Consider the following 19,138-nt stretch of genomic DNA (forward strand, 5'->3'; position numbering starts at 1 on the left):
ATTCCCAACATGTTCCAGGGTTTTTCCAAAAGATTAGGCACATTGTACATTTTTTAAGCGTTTGGTATCAGCAACACATTAGTCACAAGAGTTAACATTAGCATTGATATTAACATTAAATCCATTACAATTGGATATTTCCAGTTATTTTTGTCATGCCATGCCTCTGGCTCAATACCATTGGGGTTTTGGCATTTTAGGGTTAACAGGTGGCTTTTATTTGAAAGGTTTAAGTCTTTCCCTTCCTCCCTATTCTGGGGGGTCAAAATCTGAGCTCCTTTTTGTAACAGAATCCACTGTCTGGCTGAGTGTGTCCTCTTTGCTAATGGCTACGGGCAAGTCTTTCTCCCGGCTATCTGTCAGGTAATTTGCATCAACACAGACACTAGTTTGTTCACTAGTTTTCAGATTCTTAACTAATATCAGTTCCAAGGCTGGACTCTGTCTTAAAGAGATACTATCCATTTTCACTAGCATGTTAGACCCAAGGTTCTTTCTTCTTTCCATCACCAACCTCTGTTTCCACATGGAATCAGATGTTAAGTTGACTAAGAGACTAGAAGACATATCCAAAGTATTTAGAGATGAAAGTTTGCCTGCCATCCCCTCTATTCTCAAGAGATTAACTGCACAGCTGTCCTGATCTGCAGATTCAGCTACCCAGTCTTCGCTCTGAACCTCTGACAAGGACTGTTCACTCACAGAGTCAACATGGTGACATTCTTGGTCCAACATTATTTCCCCAACAGGCTGGTCAAGCTCAGCCACTTGGTTATAGGGCTGTTCAAACTCCCTAACCATTTTCATTTCACCTGAGACCTTTTAGACGCTGGATTTTTCTAAAGCAAGGTTGTGGATCCATACACATCTGAAAACTATAATACCCACCTGCGGAACTGGGGAAACAGATTGCAGAGTGAGATGGGTACCCAGAAATCATCAACTATTGGACAGACCCAACAAGGAAACTAACAGAACACCACTGGCCATAACCGACAGCCCCCCGCCCCCCCCCAGCTAAAACCTTTCCAGCACATCATCAACAATTTACAACCTATCCAGGCAGAATCTCAAGTTCAGGAACATGCCACTCCAGCTACATTTCCTTCCGACTGCAACTGTTTCCTGAAGACACTGAGGAGCCTCTGGGTTTTGTATCAATCTCACTGGGAGCCAGGTCTGCAGGGATCTCATCGTATCTTTGTTTGCAGGTGTCCTATCCCAGGTCCAGCTGGTAGAGTCCGGAGGGGATGTGAAAAAGCCTGGAGACTCTCTCTGCCTCTCCTGCAAAGCCTCCAGGTTCACCCTCAGCAGCTACTGGATGAGCTGGGTGAGACAGGCCCCTGGGAAGGGACTGGAGTGGATAGTGGAAATATACCCATCTTCAGCTACGATCAGCTATGCACAGCCCTGCAAGGGATGCTTCGCCATCTCTAGGGACAACCCCAACAACCTGCTGTATCTGCAAATGGCCAGCCTGAAGCCCGAGGACACCGCCCGGTATCACTGTGTGAGAGACACAATGAGGGGAAGCCGGGCTGAGCTCAGACAAAAACCTGCCCTGTCGCTTTCAGAATCAGGTCGCTGCTGGCGGGGAACTGGGGATCAAGCACCAAAATCTGCAATGGAGAAAGGAGAGAAAACCGGGGAATCTCCCAATCCCTGCCTGACACCTCCACTTCCCTGTTCCTGGGAATTTACCTATTTTAGATGTTCACACTCATATAAGAAGGCATGTTTGGGGGGCGCTTTCCCGCCCTGTCCCCCTGCCACTTACACACCGGGGGAGGTACCTTCTTCATCCACCCTATCCCACCCCACTGAGTCCAGCACCCCCACATTCCTGGCCTGCTGGGACTGATGCGACCTAAATTATATCTGACAAACAAATCTTTGGGAGAAGGAACATCTGTTTGCCTGGAGATGGGCCAGGGCTTCGGCTAATGGGGCCCAAAAGACGACTCCCAGGCCCAGCCACAACAATAAAAATAAATGATTATCAATTATTTATTATTATTCATGATAATATTATAACTAAATACCAGTGATTCAGGACTCTGAGATTTTATTGCAGGTACTAGTATGCCCCAAATTGAGGCAATATATTAGCCCCTCACAATGTTTATTGTAGTTGCTTTCACAACCTCTCTGTGAGAGAGGGAAATGCTGCTGTCCCCTTGTTAGAGATGAGGAACTATCCAGAACCATTATATAAAATATTTGCTAGTAAAGTTTGAGAATGCGCCAAAGATGATGATGAGGAGGATGAAAATCATGATGATGATGATGATGATGATGATTGATAAGTGGCCTAGAAGCACTTGACTGTCATTACCAGGACTGCAGCTTCCTTTCTTCCTTTCTTTCTTTTATGCTACAATCCCTCACTCCCTCCTTCGTCTCCTTCAGCTCTGACAGCCCCTTTCCGGAGCACTTCAGGACCAAGTTCCCACTGTACAGGACTCCACACAAACACATGGGACCTGATGCGATCCAAGCCACTAACAAAAATCCCCTTGGATTTGATGGGATTTGTGTCGGAATGCTACACACGTTGACACAAATCTCCCCCTTCTTTCGGAATCTGAGGGCAAGGAATGAGATCACCCAGGGAAGGAGTTTGTGTGTCTTATAAGGAGTGGGATATACTAATCAGGGTGACAGTTTCCTGTTTAAAACTGTCTCCATCTCTGCCTAGGCTTCACCTAGAGAGACAATCCGCAGCCCTTGGGCCTGTGCAGTTACCAGCCAGTTCCCTGAGAACTTTCCCCTCCAGCACCAGGGAAAATGAGGCTTTGGCTCTATGTAGTGTCCCTTGCTGTGGCTTTGGAAGGTATTTTCTCCCCTCACACCCACTGGCGGGGCAGGGAAACAGTCTATTATTGCTCTGAATATCAATCGATGTATAATATCTTTCTATTCCCAGGTGTCCAGTCCCAGGCGCTGGTGGAGTCCGGAGGGGATGTGAAAAAGCCCGGAGACTCTCTCCGCCTCTCCTGCAAAGCCTCTGGGTTCACCTTCAGCAGTTACCGGATGGATTGGGTCCGTCAGGCTCCCGGGAAGGGGCTGGAGTGGGTCGCCTGGATTTATTCCGAGGGGAGCTCACAATATTACACAGACTCCGTGAAAGGCCGATTCATCATCTCCAGGGACAACCCCAACAACCTGCTGTATCTGCAACTGACCGGCCTGAAGCCCGAGGACACCGCCCGGGATCGCTGTGCGGGACACACAGTGCGGGACGCCGGGCTGAGCTCAGACAGAAACCCGCCCTCGCTGGCTAAGCACAAACTCTCCGCTGGGGGGCGCTGCAGTTCTACAGCTCGCAGCGCAGAGACCGTGAGCGAGAAAACTCCTGTCCGCAGCTGCCCGCCTGTGACTCCCCCCGCCCCTCCCCACACACACAGATACAGACACGGACTGACCGCGCTGTTAGCAGAGACCAGCCCCAACTCCCCCTTTCCCCAGGACACTCTGTGCCCCTCACTCCGCCCCTCCCCGCCTTCCGCACCCCACCTCCCACCATCCAGGCTGAGAGAACCGAGATTAAAGTGAAGCTGTTAAAGTAAAGCCAGGCGGAGGGTCTCCAGGCTGCCCTAGAGATGCGGACACCTCGTGCCTATTCTAACCCCTCGGGAGCTCTAGAAAATCTCAGCCCGGGCAGACAGGTTTGAATTCCGGATGGATCCTAGGAGCGCTGGACAGCCACCTGCCAGGGGCTTTCCATGTGTGTTCAGGGCTAGATCCACAAGGTGAATTCAGCACCTACCTGCTGCCTTATGTGCCTAAATCAGACATGCCACCGAGCTTCTGGTCCACACTACAGCGTTAAATCGATTTAACGCTGTACCCGTCCACACTACAAGGCACTTAAAATCGATTTCTGTACTCCTGCTCAACGAGAGGAGTAACCCTAAAATCGATATTACTATATCGATTTAGGGTTAGTGTGGATGGAAATCGAAGTTATTGGTCCCATTCTTTTACTGAGCTACCCAGAGTGCACCGCTCCGGAAATCGATGGTAGCCTGGGACCATAGACGCACACCATCGAAGTAATGTGCCCTAGTATGGACGCGTAAAATCGATTTTATAAAACCTGTTTTATAAAATCGATTTTATTAATTTCGATTTTACTCTGTAGTGTGGACGTGGCCTCATCAAAGCCTGCACCCTGTAGGCACCAAAATCCCCCCTAGGTGCCTGCCTGGGGATATGTGCTGGGCCAGAAACAGCGGGAAAGTGAGTCACTGTACAGCCCAGGGGTAAGGACACTCTCTGGGATTCAGGAGGAGACGCAAGTTCCCGCTTTAATGAGTCCTTAATTAGGTATAGCAAGTGAAATAGCCTTGCAATAGCCATGTCCCCTTGTGAGCTTCGCCCTTAATGTATCAATTCCTAGAACCCTCCCCTGAAAATTCCATCTCAAATAACTTCACTCACATCCCAGAAAACATAGACTCATAGACTCTAGGACTGGAAGGGACCTCGAGAGGTCATCGAGTCCAGTCCCCTGCCCTCATGGCAGGCCCGAATACTGTCTAGACCATCTCTAATAGACATTTATCTAACCTACTCTTAAATATCTCCAGAGATGGAGATTCCACAACTTCCCTAGGCAATCTATTCCAGTGGGGAAAGAACTAGAGAGCACGGAGTGTGAGGAGAAAAATAAAGCTGAGCTTGCTATTGTGGCTGGCAGTGATCATTCCAGGCAGATGTAGGGAACAGACTGTGACACCCTTGTGCTGACTAGTACATCACATTGTGAATAACCCGTCTGGTGGGAGAAAATATTAGCCGGTGCTTAGGTATTTCTCTATCATTCAGTAACATGGGACAAATCTTCCCCGGCCTTATATATTCCATGGTGCCACTCACAGATCCAGTGAGCTGCTGTCTTCCTTAAGGACCCTCCAGCCCCACTGCTCAGATTTTACAAACCAGCCTCTGCAAAGGTTCGGCCACCCCTAAAGCAAACTGAGCCCGGCATCTGAGCGCACAGCCTCTCACCTGGGAGATAATACTCACTGCATGACCGAGCTGAGTCCCGCACCAAGGCAGCTTTTGGGATTCGAGCTTCAGAACAACAGAGGGGATCCTGACCACCAAATTCCACAAATTTTAAGGTGCTGGTATAATATACTAAATAATAATTCTGCCTGCTAGTCCAGCATGCTAGACAGAGTTCAATATACTTTCTCCAATTTTCCTAGAAGAAGAACTTTTCAGACCTTAGTAGTACTAACACCGACCATCAGAAACCCGCTTGGCTGCCTTTATCTACCCGTTGCTGCGCAGTGCATGGCGGGTGTCCGTAGATCGCTTTCCCATAGTGCTCAGCACCAAACAGAGACTCAGCATGGCTGGGAATTTATTTCCTGGTCTGCCACTTATTTCTTTGGTGATCTTGAGCAAATCAAGTCATTTCCATGTGCCTCAGTTTCCCCTCGGGCAAAAATTGGGGATAATGCAGCTTCTGTCCTTTGTAAAATGCTCGGAAACGTCTGGAAGAAAACCACTGTACAGGAAATAGTTTTCATCTCGCCCAGCTCATGCGGGAATGACAGTCAGTCTTTGACAGGCTCAGGCCCAGGCCCTCCTTCATCAATACTCATTATAGTCAGTCAGATTTGGTATTTTACCCACACCAATGAATCTGCCCAGGATTCTTCTACTAATCTGCTAGCTCCCAGAGTTTTCTGCTTCAGTCACAGCTCCTGATCTTCTCAAGGAAGCATCTTCTTCATCTAATTAGCTCTGTTCTAGTGATCAGTCCATTGCCACTTGTAAAGACATCTACAATTGACATTTCAAGAAACAACTAACAACTTTGCAGCCTCAGGGTTATGAACACAGGGCCTGACACAGCTCACGTTGCTCTCAACGGGAGGGTTTCCCTGGGGTTGGGAAGGGTTTTGCGTCAGGCTCTAAAATAATGTGAGATATTTTCCTTATACTAGACATTTTTTGCCCAAGTTAATCAAGTCCCTCGACCAGCTGTTTTCCCATGGGAAGGAATATCCAGTAGTTGCTGCATCAGGGAAGGGTCCAAGGTCAAATGAAGGCAAGGCAGGCCGCATTTATTCCATTCATGTCAGTGATCTTTGCAGCACACCCAGAGTAACAGATTTTTTTGTTTTAGATACACATCTGTCCGCCCTCCCTTAGTCACCATCCTATCTGAGCACCTCATACTTTTTATCGCCTCTATCCTCAGTACCCCTCGGTGAGGCAGGACCAGCCACACATCCAGGTCAATATACAACAGAAGCTGCCCAGCACATACCTTGGAGGCCTTAAGAGTTCTGTCCATGGGCAGGTCCCTTCATGCCTTGCTGAGTAATAAGGCGTATCTGCCTTCTCTCAGTGGGTCAGTTGTGTGGCTGATGGTCCTTAATGGGCCATCAAGCAGGCTAGGCAGTGATGATGCCAAACTGTTTGTGGTACTATCCAGAAGCATAGCACAAATTTGAAATACAGACACACATACATCTCTAAAACTCATAATACAAAGATGATAGAAACATATAAACAAAATCATATCTGGCAAATGATAACATTTCTGCAGATATCTTACGTGGCATATCTGGCTGCAACCTGTGTCCTAGTAAGGGATAGCTATTGTCACTTAATTAGGGTGAACTGCAAAGAAAGGGGTGGACAATCCCCATAAAGTCGGTGGATATTCCCATACTTATACCTTTACATACAAAAATGATACATACATATAGACAGTATAATTATAATCAGCAAATCATAACCTTTTATAGACACCTCACTTGATACCCTTTGTACAATATTTCCTGCAAATATATAACAGTGGTTGCAACAACGATCCATATGGTCATATTCTAATCAGATAACATCACAATAAGTGTTCAGGTTAGGGGTTGAATTTATCATTAGAGTTAGAACTTGATTTGGAAGTTAGGGAAGAGGATACAGAAGATGTGAATTTGACCTACATAAATTCAGCTTGGAATCTCACGTGATTGTGCTAGGAGCCCTGCTGTGAAAAGGGTGATCCCAGTCCTTCTCTCTCAACCTCCCCAGTCTGTTTGCGCTAGGAAATGCCAGGTGTCTCTTATAAGGAGGGGGATATGCAAACGACTGTCAGAGTTTCCTGTTTAAATCTGTCCCTCTCTCTGACCAAGCTGTACCAGGAGAGACAATCTACAGCCCCCAGCCAACCCCCTGAGAACTTTTCCTGCCAACACCAGGGACAACGAGGCTTTGGTGACATCTTGCTCTCATTGCAGCAGCACTGGAAGGTATTTTCTCCCCTTCCATGTATTGGGGAAGAGGAGGGATTACTGTGCTATTGCCCAAGATATAGGGGAGGCGCTAGGTGTCACTGAGTCCCCGGGCGATGCTCTGGAACTGCTCCCCACCAAGTCAGGCAGGACTTTGGGGAGCCTCCTCTCCCTTGGAGCAGACTTGTTCAGGGCAAGAAGCTCACATGTCTTCACCTCCTGGGTCTCTCCTTGGAGCATTCAGCATCCTCTGCCCCTCCGTGCACTTCCCACAGCGAGTCCGCCCCAGTGGGGTCCTGGGGAAGCCACAGGGTCCTGCCCCCCACTTTGCAGTCAGACGTGACTCTTAGCCAGCCAGTAAAACAGAGGTTTATTCGATGACAGGAACAGGGTCTAAAACAGAGCTTGTAGATACAGCGAACCGGACCCCTCAGCCGGGTCCATTCTGGGGGGCAGTGAGCCAGACCCCCAGGTCTGCCCTCCACCCTTGACCCCAGCCAGCTCCAGACCAACAACCCCCCCAGCCCCTCCTCTCTGCTCAGCCCCTTTCCCAGGCCAGGAGGTCACCTGATCCCTTTGTCTCCAACACCTTCAGCTGGCACCTTTGCAGAGGAGGGGCCCAGGCCATCAGTTGCTAAGAGACAGAGTGTCAGGCATTTAGGTGCACTGGCCCTTTGCTCTGCCAGATACTTAAGAACTGCCATGGGGACACTGAGGCACCAACACAGTATTCAGAGAAAACATTAAGAACTTTCCCAGTTCGTCACATCTCTCCCCCCTTCGAGACCGAACTGAGCGAGGTCACTCCAGCCAGTGACCTGGGGAAGTTCAAACCCACCAACTTTCCCATGGATGCCCCAGCATCTCTCCCATTCCTCGGTGTGAGTTACACCAGGACAGTCCAGTCTCACGGCCTCCCTTAGGTCGGGTGTGCTTGATGGCACTCGCAGGCCGCATGTGGGAAGGTTTATGCGGCTTGAACCCTTTTGCTACCCCAATACCCCTGGGGTTCAAACTGGGACGGGGTCTTCTCCAAGCACTCTGGTCTGCAATTCAGGCTCTCTTGGTTAAGAGCCCCCATCTTGGCCTTTGCCAGCTCTGGGCTTGGGCAGCCGCTTCCCACTTTGTGGCCCAGACACAACACCTCTGCCGTCCCCCCTTGCACTTTCCAGCTTTTACCGTCAGTCCCACCTCCTTGAGGCAGCCCAGCCCCCTCTTCACCTGGGACACCTGTTCCTCCCAGGTCTGGCTAAAGATGCACATGTTATCAGTGTCTGCCAGGACCAAGTTCTCCATCCCTCTCAGCTTGTCTAGAATCTCCCCAGGCCTAGGCATGGGGTCGGCATCGGACACTGTGATGGCTTTAAGCTTCTGATAGCCCCCATAAAACCAGATCATCCTGTCTCCCTTGGGGATCAGCCCCATGGGTGAGGCCCATGGGCTGTAAAAAGGCTGGATCCCACCTAAAGCCAGCATGTCCCTGACCTCTCTCTCCAGGTTCTGGGCTGCTTTCCCAGTGACTCTGAATGGGGAACACCTGAGGGGGAGATTGTCTCCCACCTCAGGGAAGAGATCCCCCAGGGGGTCTTCCCCCTTCTCCTCCCAATCCTTCCTTTCCGGGTCCAGGGGTCCCCTCACTCTCCTCCCATCCAGCAGCTCGAAAGGGAAGAACCCTGTGGATTCCTGGGGCACCACCAGCTGCCTCCCGATTCCCCCCAGTTCTACTTCTCCTTGGGGAGCCCATTCCCGGTACAGGAATCCCTTCTCCTGCAGGACTCTGTCCCTGCAGCCTTCCCCAAGGAGGTTTGCAGCGCTGTGGCCAGCAAGTTCTCTCAGCTTCTCCAAGGAGGGATCCTTCTGCAGCTCGGTCTGGGATTCAGCAGCTGGGGCAGGGAGTGGGATCTGCTCCCTCTCGCTGGCTGGGCCTGGGGTCACAGCCTCCCTGAGCCCTGTCCCTGGTAGCTCCCTCCCTGCTGTGTAATCACTTCCCAGCAGCACGTCTGGACCAGGCAAACCTGTTTGGCAGCTGACCTGCCCTGCCTGGGTGTCCCCCCACTCAGCTGGGGTCTCAGCTCCCCCCGTGCTCAGCGCTGCCCTTGCTGTCCCAGTGGGGCCAGGCAGCGAGCTCTCTGCTCTGGTCACAGCATCAGAGCCAGCGTGAGCCCCCTCTCCGGTGTGCAGGGGGGCGGGGAGCATCTCTCCCTCCCACTCAGCCCCAGGGGGCTGGTTACAGGCAGGCAGGTATCCTGAGCCCAGCAGCCCCTCCCCCCTGCCAGCCAGGTCATTTGCATTTTCACTGACCATTTCCATCCTAGCCAATTGGTTCCCTGGATTTGAATTCAAACCCTCGGCCGTTACAGGAGCGGGGCCTGGATCCTGTCCCATGGGGAGACAGTCACCCCCCAACAGGGCCTCCGAGCCGATATCCTGGAGAACCCCAACGACCAGCCAGCCCAACCCCTCCTGGGTCTGCACAGGGATCTGGGCCATAGGCAGGGCGAGGGGCTTCACCCCAGGGAACTTCACCCAGGTCCCACAGTCCCTCAGCATCTGGGGCTGCACCACCACAGTTCTCCCTGTGCCAGGGCCTCGCCCCCGCAGGCGTGTTTCCCCACTGACCCCTGGGCAGCCCCCTATGTCTCTCTGCTCCACCATCGCCAGTCCATGCTGCTGCTGCTTCTCCTGCAGCTGTTCCTCGGGCTCTTGCTTTCTCTCACAGTCCTCTCGCTCTCTCGGGCTCTGCTCCCATCCCATCCATCTCCAATCTCCTGATGGGGAACCCGATCGTGAAGACCCTCATCTGATTGGGGACCAGACTCCCGGGGATGCCTGGCTGATGCTCCAGCTGCTCTCAGATCCTCTTGTAGCCCCATCTGGGCCAGGAATCTGCTCCTCAGAGCGGTGATTCTCCTCCAACTGCACCATTAACTGTGCCTTGGTGAATTTCCCCATGTGTAACCCTCTCTTTGTGCACAGGATCACAATGTCCTTCTCAAGGAGATGGTGATAGGCCATCACTTCACCGTTCCCAAGTGGCTCTGGACTCACAGGCCTGTGTGCTCTTGGCTCCTCCATGGTTTCCAGGAAGAACCCCTGGTGTGCCAGCCCTTCTCGTGATCACCACCTCTTTGCCAGGGTCTAGCTGCAGACTCCTCCGCCCCTGGGACTGCTCCTGCCATCCCCAGGGGAACCCTGCTACTGCAAAAATCCTTCTCTCTCCCAGGGTCGAGCGGCAAGCTCCTCCGCCCCTGAGAATGCTCGCTGCAGTCCTCAGGGGGACCCTGTTACTTCAACAGTCCTTCTCGCTGGTCACACACTCCCAGAGGTTAACTGCCCCCTGAAACCGTCCCTCTCTGATCCTTCAGCATGCCTGGTCCTCATTATCCCTCCTTTGTTTTACTCCTCCCCAGTCACTTACTGCAAGCAGCGCCATTCACGGGGTGCAGTACATCCCACCGCTGCCACCAGTTGTCACGGAGTCACCGGGCGATGCTCTGGAACTGCTCCCCACCAAGTCAGGCAGGACTTTGGGGAGCCTCCTCTCCCTTGGAGCAGACTTGTTCAGGGCAAGAAGCTCACACGTCTTCACCTCCTGGGTCTCTCCTTGGAGCATTCAGCATCCTCTGCCCCTCCGTGCACTTCCCACAGCGAGTCCACCCCAGTGGGGTCCTGGGGAAGCCACAGGGTCCTGCCCCCCACTTTGCAGTCAGACGTGACTCTTAGCCAGCCAGTAAAACAGAGGTTTATTCGATGACAGGAACAGGGTCTAAAACAGAGCTTGTAGATACAGCGAACCGGACCCCTCAGCCGGGTCCATTCTGGGGGGCAGTGAGCCAGACCCCCAGGTCTGCCCTCCACCCTTGACCCCAGCCAGCTCCAGACCAACAACCCCCCCAGCCCCTCCTCTCTGCTCAGCCCCTTTCCCAGGCCAGGAGGTCACCTGATCCCTTTGTCTCCAACACCTTCAGCTGACACCTTTGCAGAGGAGGGGCCCAGGCCATCAGTTGCTAAGAGACAGAGTGTCAGGCATTTAGGTGCACTGGCCCTTTGCTCTGCCAGATACTTAAGAACTGCCATGGGGACACTGAGGCACCAACACAGTATTCAGAGAAAACATTAAGAACTTTCCCAGTTCGTCACACTAGGTATTTGCCACCCCAAGCACTGCAGGCAGGCTGTCTTAGGTGGCTTACCTGCAGGAGGTCCCCGGTCCCATGGATTCAGTGGCCCATGTCATCGTATCTTTCCCCAATCTGAACCTTAGAGTCCAGAAGTTGGGGTACCAGCATGAATTCCTCTAAGCTTAACTACCAGCTTAGATCTGATAAGCTGCCACCAATCAGGAATTCGAGTGCCTGATACACTCTGGTCCTCCGAAAACCTTCCCTGGGGACCCCCAAGACCCAGACCCCCTAGATCTTAACACAAGAAAAGTAAACCCCTTTCCTACCAATGGCCTGGTCGAAAGGTTTAATGGAACTTTGGGGGCCATGATACGTAAATTCATCAATGAACACTCCAATAATTGGGACCTAGTGTTGCAGCAGTTGCTTTTTGCCTACAGGGCTGTACCACATCCCAGTTTAGGGTTTTCACCGTTTGAACTTGTGTATGGCCACGAGGTTAAGGGGCCATTACAGTTGGTGAAGCAGCAATGGGAAGGGTTTACGCCTTCTCCAGGAACTAACATTCTAGACTTTGTGAGATGTTCTCCAGAGACTTGATTTGAACCTGCAGTTTACTCCATCACTGCTACAAGCCTAAACTAAGAACTTTGCCATTTCTGTATGTAATTGATTCCATGTAACCAATTCTAGCTCTCATCTCTATCTTTTTCCTTTTATGAATAAATCTTTAGATTTTAGATTCTAAAAAAAAAAAAAATTCAGACAGGTCTTAAAAGCAGAACTTTTACTAAAAAGAAAAAAAAAGTAAAAAGTCTATCTCTGTAATTTAGACGGTAAAAAGTTACAGGGTCTGTCAGCTTAAGGAATTGGAGAAACAGCCTCCTCCAATAGAAATACAATTTAAAATACTTCCAGCCAAATACACATTTGCAAATAAAGGAAAACAAATAAAAAGACTATATCGCCTTTCTACCTTTATACTTACAAAATTGGAATAGAAGATTAGAGAGCCTGTAGGTATGTGTGGTCACTCTCAGAGCCCAAAGAGGACAAAGCAAAACCCAAAAAAACACAAACAAAGGCTTCCCTCCACCGAGATTTGAAAGTATTTTGTCTCCTGATTGGTCCTCTGGTCAGGTGTTGCAGGTCACTGTTTGTTAACCCTTTACAGGTGAAAGAGACATTAACCCTTAGCTATCTGTTTATGATAGCCCAGCTGCGGGAGGTCCGCTGAAGCCACGGGACAAGCAGACCCTCCGCAGGCATGCTGCCAAAAGCAATCTGCCTGCCGCCCTTGCAGCGACTGGCAGAGCACCCCTCATGGCTTGCCGCCCCAGGCAGGTGCTTGGCGTGCTGGTGCCTAGAGCCGCCCCTGCCGAGAAACTCTCTCTAACATGTCTTTATTCTCAGGTGCCCAGTCCCAGGGGTTGGTGGAGTCTGGAGGGGATGTGAAAAAGCCCGGAGACTCTCTCCCTCACCTGCAAAGCTTCCAGGTTCACCTTCAGCAGCTACTGGATGCACTGGGTCCATCAGGGTCCCGGGAGGGACTAGAGTGGGTCACTCATATCAGGAGTGGCAGTGGGAGTAGCACATACTACAGTGACACAGACAAAGGCCGATTCACCATCTCCAGGGACAATTCCAACAACCTGCTGTATCTGCAATTGACCGGCCTGAGAGCCAAGGACACCGCCAGACACACACCCTGCACAGTGAGGGGAAGCCAGTCTGAGCTCAGACAAAAACCTCCTGTTGCAATTAGCAGAGAAAGTCCCAGCTGGTTTGATGCTGACAGGCCGTGCGCTGGGAGCTCACAAGAGACAGTAATTTCCTCCCTTTGAAATGGGGGAACTGAACCCAGCTGTTCAGTCAGATCTAGAGCCACAGGAGGCGGAGATACCAGGAAAGGGGTGTCCCGCACTGGGCTGGTGGGGATTCACTCGGTCCCAAATCTTCTATTACAGATGTAAGCGGGGGATGGCCCCGCTAGTGTGGGGAACTTTCCTGACTTACACTATGCCGGTGAAGTGCGCTAGCAAAAGGGTCTGAGTCCTCACTCCCACTCCCTTTACCCAAAGCCCTGCCTGACCTGGAGGGCTCCCCTTCCACCTCCTGTGTGGCAGAGTCCTCATAACCCTGATACGGTTGGGCCCAGGATTCCTAGGGAGCTCGACCCCCAACCTTGTTGTAATCACTCAGGGCAGGGGCGAGGGTGTCCCCACTCTGGGGGGCTCTCTCTGCTCTGGACTCTTCCCTGACCCACTGTTCATCACGTACAGTTCAAAGCAAATACAAGTTATTAAACAGCAATCAATGTAAAAAATAAGGAAAACCTGGGAAAGTTGAAAGGAAAACGTGTCACCCAGCTCTGTGGCCCAGGGCTGTCACAACCAGCATCTCTGGGATATCAGGGAAGTTCAGTCTGTTCCTCACACATCCCAGGCCCCTGCCCAGGCCCTGGCTGTGCTGCAGGGATATTGCGGGTCAGATACTTGCTCTCGTGATGACCACACACCCTCAGGCTCTAGGTGGCATGACCCTTTCTTCAGAGTTGCCTCCGCCCTGTCAGGGTTATGAGCCCCCTTAAAATCTGGCCTGCAGAGCTTCTTGGCTGAGGCGTCTCCCTGTGCTGGGCCCACTGCCCAGGGCCCCTTCACTCTCCCCAGCTGCTCAACGCACCTAGCACCAGCTCCTCCACTCTGGCTCAGCCCCAGCTCCACTCTGCTTGAGCACAGCTGCTGCTGCTGCTGTTCTGCCTCTGGCTCCCTGGGATGCTTCTCTGGTCCCTTTGGCTCTGGTTGCTGCAGCTCTGCTCCCAGCACAGGTCTGCTCCCTGGGCTTCTTCTGTGACTCTGCTCCCAGCACTGACCTGCTCCCTGGGCTGCTTTTCTGGCCCCTCTGGCTGGCCCGACTGCGCTCCTGAGCTCAGCGCAAGCCCTTTCTTTCTCCTTAGCTCAGCCCCACTCTGTCTGATTCAGGCAATTCCAGCTCCCACAGAGGATGGGATGCCCTGGCCTCCTGACTCCCTGATTAGCCTGCCCGCCCTGTCAATCAGGCTGACCTAGAGCACTGGGCTCTCCCCATTGTTCCTGGGGACTGTCAGACTTGGGGTCCTGATTTCCCATCCACCCTCCCCCTTTCTCTTGATACTGGGAGCCAGTAACCAAAACACCTCCAATGAGTTTTAGCAAAAGGATAACAGTCCCCTTACACAGACATTGATATGGGTAACAGGAATTATAATCTGCCAAACAGAAGCCCAAATAGTTAGTTAGTCTATAAGGTGCCCATGTTCACCTCTCAGTTCCCACATGCGGATAGAAAGCAGAAGCAGTGAAAACACAAACCCTGGCAGCTATAAAAGGGAACAAGACTGTTCCCCAAATCCCCGTTGGTCAATGCCAGAGAGCAGGGTCATGTCTGTTTATAGATTTATTCAACTCCCTGCCCTGTACATTGTCTCACCTCTATTAGCCTCATCAATGAGCTGGTCTCCAGCCAGCTTGAGAGCCTAGTACCATGGTGCATTATGGAGCCACCCACCCACTCACCCTCATTAGCTGAGCATCATTCAGTGTAACTGTCTATGGGGCATTCTCTGAAAACATTCCCTCTCTCTCTCCAGTGTGTGTGAAGGAGGGTGGGGATATGAAAGGGAACACGAGTGGTTATGGGCATGGAGATTTGTATCTCAGCGTGAATGCTGATACTTGTCTGAAAGTCAGTGGGAATGGAAAAATTTTGTTGTTGTTTTTGTTGTTATCCCTCAATATTACGTCCTGGGGATGGTTTAGAAACACGTAGCATTCATCTCACACAAGTTCTTTAAACACAACCAGGAGAAAGTTTCTGTCTACACTTCATTGTTTATTAATAATTAACTAAGTAAATGATCTTGATGATGATGCTCAGCGGTGATAGATTTGGTGCTGCTTGTGGTCCTAGAACAGGGGTGGGCAAACTTTTTGGCCCGACGGCCACATTGGGGTGTGGAAATTGTATGTTGGGCCATGAATGCTCTCAAAATTGAGGTTGGGGTGGGGGATAGGTGAAGGCTCTGGTTGGAAGTGTGGTCTCCAGAGTGGGGCCAGAAATTAGGAATTCAGGGTGTGGGAGGGGGTGAGAGGCAGGGGAGTGGGGTGCTAGGTGGTGGGGGGTGAGGGCTCTGGCTGGGGGTACGGGCTCTGGGGTGGGACTGGGGATGAGGAGTTAGGGGTGTAGGAGGGTGCTCCAGACTGGAACCGAGGAGTTTTGAGGGAAGGAAGGGGATTGGGGTGCAGGAAGGCATTCAGGCTTTGGCTGGGAGTGCGGGCTCTGGGGTGGGGCTGGGGTTGAGGGGTTTGGGGAGGAGGAGGGTGCTCCGGACTGGGATCGAGTGGTTCGAAGGGTGGGAGGGGGATCAAGGCTGGGGCTTCCCCGCTATACATAGGAACCAGCCCCTGACCCTGCTCCCCAGTGGGAGCTAATGGGCCAGATTAAAACAGTTGGTGGCTGCAGGGCCCGTGTAACTTTTTGTGGGCCCGGCACCAAACATATTTGTGGGGCCCCACTGCGGAAATAGGGCATATGATGGGGAGCAGGACGCAGAGCGAGGGGCCAGTTGGGGGCAATGAGGCGCAGTGCAGTGAGAGTGGCCCCACTCAGCCCAGCACAAGGGCACTATTTACAAACCCCAAACTGTTAGACACACACTGACCCACCCAGCCCTGAGCTGCCAGCATTCCCCTTCTACCCCACTGCCCCCGGACCCAGTGCCCTGCCCTTATGCCAGTACCCTCTCACCCAGAGACCCCCCCACAGATCCCCATGCCCCGCACCCCCTGCCTAGAGACCTCTCCTGCTGACATCCCACCACAACTACACAGCACCCTGCACACCATACCCCCGCCCAGCTCCCCCACCCACAGATCCCCTACTGTCTAGCACCCACTTCACACTCCCACCATCACAGCTGTATAGCACCCCATATTCCTGAGGGAATTCTGCATCAAATTCTGTGCACAATATATTAAAATTCTGCAATTTTTTTTTACAATAAATAAATGTGGAAGCTCCACCATAGCAGTGGGGAGCACAGGCCACAGATGTGGGAGATCCCTGCAGCCTCCCCCGGACCCCTGGGACAGGGACTTGGTGGTGAGGCTGAACCTGACCCTGACCCAGCACAAAGGCCAGGCCTGCCCCAGAAACACCATGGGGCCCTGCCTCTTTTATGCCAGGCACACCAGATATGGGCAGAGAGGCTCAGCCCAGCAGCAGAATCCCAGTGCAGAGGGACTTAGTGTGGGGGTATCCAGGTGGGGGTAAGAGGGTTCTGTGGGGGGCAGTCTGGGTGCAGGCAGCTCAGTGGGTGATCTGGATGCACAGGGAGGTGCCAGGTGCAGGGGCAATGGGAGTCTGCAGAGGGGACCAAGTGAAAGTGGTTGGAGCTCAGCGGCGGAGGGGGGGAGTCTGGGTGCAGGGGAGGTGGGATTGTTGTACTGCACAGGATCTTTTCAGGGGGAATAAGGCAAACATCACATTCATTGGTAATACATGTATCAATCAACATTGTATCACATGCATATGATCTATATTACACTCATGCTCTCACATACACACACAAACACTCAGTCTTGTTGTTGTTACGAACTAGTTGCTCCTCTTATCTTCACTAGCCAGGTGAGTTAGATGGGGGGTGGGGTGGAGCCGGGCTCCTGCCAATCTCGATCAATGCTCCCATGTTGACAAGACCCAGGGTCCTCTGCAAGACATCTTACATTTATAGCAGCTTCCCTGTCATGCAAATCTGTACCAGATTCAAAATTTGTGTCCATTGGTCCTTTGTGCTGCTTCCTTCTTGGTGTTATCCCAATACTGTTAAAAGAGGTTGTTTCCAAAAGAATCAGAGGGGTAGCCATGTTAGTCTGGATCTGTAAAAGCAGCAAAGAATCCTGTGGCACCTTATAGACTAACAGACATATTGGAGCAAGAGCTTTCGTGGGTGAATATCCACTTCGTCAGATGCATGCACGAAAGCTCATGCCCCAATAAGTCTGTTAGTCTATAAGGTGCCACACAGGACTCTTTGCTACTTTTCCGAAAGAAGGTGCTGTTCAAAGAGGGTGATTCCAAAAGAAGGTGCTTGATTCTCAACCCTCACCTCAGCCCCAAGGCCATCAATATGTCTGCTCTTCTTGAGTGAGCCCATTTGACAAGTTTGATTATCCTTGGGTCTGGCTTCCATCCCCTCTCCAACTAGCTGTCTAGGGTTGCTCACCTGGCTCATTCACACCTCATTCATTCAACATGCCAATTGATTAAGGGAGTGTGGGGAGAGGGAATCTTATTCTACTCCTAGCAAAAAGTCATTTTTCTTCTACTTTAACTATCCTTAGGGGCTATAACGTTATATCAGGACTTAGCACAAAGTTTTCTATAAGTTTTTCTACATAGGGATCTGATACAACGTTCCTATAACAAAAGACTTGATACAAAGTTGTATGAAAATAGCTTAATACAGGGTTATACAAAGAGGCATAATACAAAGTCATATGAAAGTTATGTGAAGATGCTTAAAACAGAGATTTATCTACAGGGTTCATTTGGGTGGGGATCTAGGGGTAGGTGGTTGGGGGTCAGTGACAGGGTGTCTGGGGGCACATCGAGGTGGTAAAGATGCAGGGGAGGTGAGGCTTGTCAGGGTGAGGGTTTGATGAGCCCCAGCTGCTGCCAAGGGGATCCTCATGCTGGGCCCCCCTTTCCCCTATCCCATGGATCGGTAACCTTCAGCACATGGCCCATCATGGTAAGCTCCCTGGAGGGCCAGGCCGGTTTGTTGACTTGCCACGTCCACAGGTTCAGCCGATTGCAGCTCCCACTGGCTGTGGTTTGCTGCTCCAGGCCAATGGGGGCTGTGAGAAGCGGCATCCAGCACACCCCTCCTCAGATCGGCGGAGCCTGTGGATGCAGCAGGTAAACAAACTGGCCTGGCCTGCCAGGGGGCTTATCCTGGGTCTGTGTGCCGAAGGTTGCCGATCCCAGTCTAATCCCCTTCTGTTCCCCATCCCATGCCCCTTCCCTCCCACTCCATCTCCTCCTAATCCCACTCCCTTCCTTCCCCTGCCTCTGTCCCCCTGCCCCGCCTGCCCCACCGCGGGCACTCACTGTTGTACAAGATGAAGGATGGCTCCTTGCACACAGAAGGGAGCCCAACCAGCACTAGGACCCAGAGGCTGGTGTCCAGCTGCAAAGTCCCGGGAGCAGAGCAGCACCTGCTTTTTCAGCCTGACCCTGCAGCTCTGCAGTCAGAGAAAGTCTGCTCCTTCCAGCCCCCGCCCCGCCCCTTCTCTGCCTCCTCTCCCCAGGTGAGCATGCTGCGGCTGTGCTCCTCCCCCACCCTCCTGCCCGCAAACAAACAGCTGATCGCCAGCAGGGAGGGGGAAGGCGGGTCGCTTAGGGTGGAGTGTGGGACCGGCTCCATGGTAAATCCACTACTGGGTGGCTGGATCCTTCCCACGGGCTGTAGTTTGCCCACTCCTGTCCTAGCGCCTGTTCTGTTCATTCCCTCTGGGGCACCTGGCACTGGCCACTGTCAGGAGACAGGACACTGGGCTAGATGGACCTTTGGTCTGACCCAGTGTGGCCATTCTGATGTTCTTAATTACAGTCTAGGTTCGCATAGTCCTAGGCACGGTACAAACACAGACCATAAAACCTCCTTCAGTCCCACCGAGTTTACAACCCCAGTGTAAATGGAAAGCGGCGTGTGACTGG

This window comes from Gopherus flavomarginatus, chromosome 11, assembly GCF_025201925.1.
Source record: "Gopherus flavomarginatus isolate rGopFla2 chromosome 11, rGopFla2.mat.asm, whole genome shotgun sequence".
Taxonomy (NCBI): Eukaryota; Metazoa; Chordata; order Testudines; family Testudinidae; genus Gopherus; species Gopherus flavomarginatus.